We start from the raw sequence: 4,169 nt of genomic DNA, 5'->3' as shown, positions 1-4,169 counted from the left end.
GGAGGTCTCTCCCCTGAGCACATTGCCTGCAGAACCCCTTCCAGAGCCCAGCAGAAGGCCTGGCCTTTGGGCTGGGATCAGTTTGGTCAGAAGGGTGACCTTCTTTGATCAGGGACACATCCTACTTTAGCAGGGGTGTTCCTCACAATTGGTAATGGTTTCAAAGACAGAGCACATCCCTTCTGGGATTTCCTTTCCTTTCTTTGAGCACTAAAGGAGGACTCTCACCCTGGGTTTAGCTACAGGGACAAAAGGCAGAAGCCTTTCTGTGCAGGTGAGTGCCAGTCCTTGCCCACACTACCTGGAAACAGAATCCTGCCAAGCAGGAAGGAGATCCAGAGGTAAGGGCATGGTGCAGTCAGATTGAGCAGTCCCACCTGTCCATAAATTCCCATTTCCAAAGGCCTCCAGCCAGTCCTTTGTTACATTGCCCATCCCCATGCAGATGCCCAGGACCCTGGGATCCCAGGGTGCACAGATGTCCCAGCAGTGGGCTTTTCCCAGCACAGGCCAGGACAGCCTGGAGGAGAGGAAACCAAAAACCAACCTGTAGAAGACCCAAGAAGAGACCCTCAAAAAGAGACTTTAAAACAGAGGAGTTCATCATCCTCAGGCAGGATGGGTGGGCTCCCCTTCAAACAAGCAATGTCAGTTTCCCACTGACACCAATCCTTTTCTACAGGATGGACAAATAAGGAGTAAATAAAAACCCACGGAATGTGACATAGATGAAGACTTCCAGGAGCCCAGTTATGCGGATGTTCAGGGACAGCACACCATGACCAATATGATCCAGTGAAGCCAAATTTATTATCCCTAAAAAGACTAGATTTATAGTAAGTTTCTACTGCCCACGCGTCTCTAGCTAGTACATGATTAGTTAATCCTAGCTGTTTACACATCTAAATTAAAATGCTGATTGGATCATCTAATTTTTTGTGCATCTTGCTGTGGTTGTCTGGCCCACCCATTGCTTTCTCTTTTTTCTCACTCTCCCAAGCTTGCTGACAAATTTGCTGAGTCCTGATGACTCTTCTTCTTGTATCTTTCTCAAGGATATACTGACCCCATTTCTGAATAAGTCCATTATCCATTGTTTGTGAACGTGTTCATTGTCCATTAGTACAAGCAGGCTGGATTGTGCATCGGCTGAATATGGCCATTGTCTAGCAAAAACTCCTCAACCTACAAGAAATCCTCAACACCCCAGAGCCTGACCACGCCCCACAGCCCACCTCAGAAATGAACCACCCAGATTGGGTGGGGGGTCTGGTGAAGGAGATGTGTGAGATGGGCCAGATGCTGAAGGACTACACTTCCCCAGCTGGTGAGGAAACCTCCCCCTGCCTCAAAGAGGGAGAGTCTGATGGTGCAGCAGCAGAACCCACAGATGTTACAACTGTCCAGGTTCCAGCTGAACTGCAGAGGGAGTCACAGCCAGCAGCAGCTGCCCCTGTGGAAACGAGGAGGTCTAAGATGAAATCAGAGCACCCAGACAAGGATAAGAATGGAGGGCCCTCACAACTCACAGGGGAGCCAATGGTTGAGATCATCACTGAGTCCCTGATGTACAAAAGTCTCTGTAATCTGCACACAGACATTGTACGACAGGGACGTGAGGCTTATACAACCTGGTTACTCTGGGTCTGGGATCTTATGGGTACAGGTGTTCAGCTGGATGGTGGTGAGGCAAGGAATTTGGGACGCTTGACCCAGCACTCAGGTATCAATCAGATTTTTGTAAGGGAGCCAGGGCTTTTAATAAGTGTCAGAGAGAGGTTTGTTCACAGGGAGAGAATGCAGGAGCAGCACCATAGAATGTGCTGGAAGACTCTTGAGGATGGAATCCAACAGCTGAGAGAAGTGGCAGTATTGGAGGCACTCTTTGGGAGGGATGGACAGCATGATAATGACCCCAACAAGGTCAGGTGCACAGGGCAAATGTTGTGGAGCCTGGCAAATTTGGGGCCATCCCAATACACCACCTTTATTGCAACAATTGATGCCGATACTGGCTGAGAGACAGTGGGTCATGGGGAGCTGTTCAAAGGGGAGACAGTGACAAGTCAGGGCAGACTTTGCTGAGCTCTGTCCAAGCCCTTTCCCCCAGCCCTGCCCCTGTTGCTCTGTGCCCCCCAGTTTTCCTTTTCTCAGAGCTCTTCCTTCAGGCCCGTGCCTGGAATTTTGCTGGAATCTGGCCCCATTGCTGTGATGAGCAGGGGCTCTGCCCATGGACACCAAGGGGTCAGCTCTGCTCTGAAGCAGTGGGGTCATGGAATGGGGACAGGGGCAAGTCCTGGGGTAGGATTCCATCAGCTCAAACAGCTTCTGAGGCTGAGGAGCTCAGCAGCATCTCCTGTCCCAGGACTAAGGGAGGGTGATGGCCAAAGGCAGTTTGAGAGGGTTTCCTGCTGCGCCCAGGGAGAGCAGAGACAGCTGTGCAAGGCAAGAGCAGTGGTTGGAACTCAGTGAAGGGCTAGGGGAGCTGCTCTGTCACTCCGTCTGTCCCCAGCTGCCCTTTTCTGTGATCCAGGGCAGTCCCTGTGTTCCCCTGGAAATCAGCCTGACACAACTGAGAGCAGAGGAACCCACAGCAGAGCAAACTGGTTTAGCCTTTCTCAGAGTTTCAGCCCCACTCTGGCCAAGGACACTCCTGTCCCCCAGTGTCCCCTGGAGGCAGCTGACAGCTTGGATGGCATCCTGAGGACACACCAAGGGTCCTGTCCATGGCACTGCTTGAGGAGAGTGGACTCATTGCCAGGGTCCCAGGCTGCCCTGCCCAGAGCTCCCCGGGCACAGGGAGCTGGGACACCCCATTGCTGTGCTCAGCCTGCACAGGAGGAGCCCAAGGGCTGGGCCTGGCCCTGCAGCTGGAGCTGCCAATGCAGAGAGCCCCTCAGCAATGCCAGCAGCACCTGGGCAAGGCAAGGAGAGAGAGAGCCGGGCCTGAGGAAAAGCCTTTCCCTGGCCAGCCCTGCCCAGCCCCTGCCAGGCAGCAGCAGGGCAGGACAGTGGCCCTCAGGCCCTGGTCAGCAGGGAATGGGCACATGGCCACAGAGATGCCCTTCATCTCTGGGGCTCCTCTGCCAGCCCAGGAGGGACTGAGGGCCCTGAGCCCCCGGGCTGAGGGCTGTGCTGGCTGCGAGGGGACACAAGAGCTGTGCTGCTCAGGGTAGTGTCTGCCCTGCAGGGCAGGCCCAGCAGGTGCCACATCTGCCCTGCAGCAGGGCTGCCCTCGGCACTGCCTCCCTCCCTCCCTGCCCACGGCTCTGCTGCTGGAGCTGTCCCACCCCGAGCTGCTTCTGTGGCCCCGGGCTCCTTCCCTGCCAGAGCTGCCAGAGCCCAGCCCAGCCCCTGGGCCAGCCCTGCCCTGCAACTGCTCGGCCCTGCAGGGATTAAAGAACAGCTTCCCCAGCCTGGGCACCAGGGAAAGGTGATGCTGCATGGATCTGGAGGCTGGGCAGGTGTGGGCTCTTGCTGAGGTTCCCAGGAAAACTCAGTGTGATGGCTGAAGAGCCTCAGCCCCTGCTCTGCCCTGCACAGCTGAGTTTCCATTGCCACCAAGCTGAGCCAGGGAGAAGTGGGAGCACAGATTCAGGAAAGCAGAGACCCAAGCAGGAAACCCCTGCCCTGAATGACCCAATGAAAAGTCCCCTCAGGAATGAGGTGGGAATGAGCTGGAGCTCTGAGCAGCCCTGGCCCACACAGCACCCTCTTCACAGCAGCAGGACCTGCCCTGGCAGGAGTCACTCCGTGCACCCACAGCTCACCTGCAGCGTCCATGGGGAGCTGCCAGGCAGGCTGAGAGCCGCCCCTGGCAGGTGGCACATGCCCTGGGCTGGCCAAGAGCCCTGAGGGCTGCAGGAGCTGCTCTGCAGGACAGCCCTGGGCAGCCCTGGCTGCAGCCCCAGCTTCACCCCCTGCAGCCGTCCCTGGCAGCAGGAGCCGTCCTGCCCTGTCCCTCTGACGGTGCCCAGGGCAACCCCGCTCTACAGCACATCCTCCCCCAAAGCAGAAAGGGCAGCAGAGCCATCCTTACAGTCACATCAGTCCTGCCATCTCCAGCTTTAGGAGATCCCTGCAGCCAGAAACTGACTGTGTCAAAAACTGGGAAGATTTCTCCATGAATGAGCTCAAAATTGTCCTTCCAGTTCCTTTAAGTCTCTCTC

This window comes from Melozone crissalis, unplaced genomic scaffold (assembly GCF_028551555.1).
Source record: "Melozone crissalis strain CALT ecotype California unplaced genomic scaffold, PUWL_Pcris_2 ptg000046l_1, whole genome shotgun sequence".
Taxonomy (NCBI): Eukaryota; Metazoa; Chordata; class Aves; order Passeriformes; family Passerellidae; genus Melozone; species Melozone crissalis.
Note: the sequence above shows the minus strand (reverse complement) of the source record.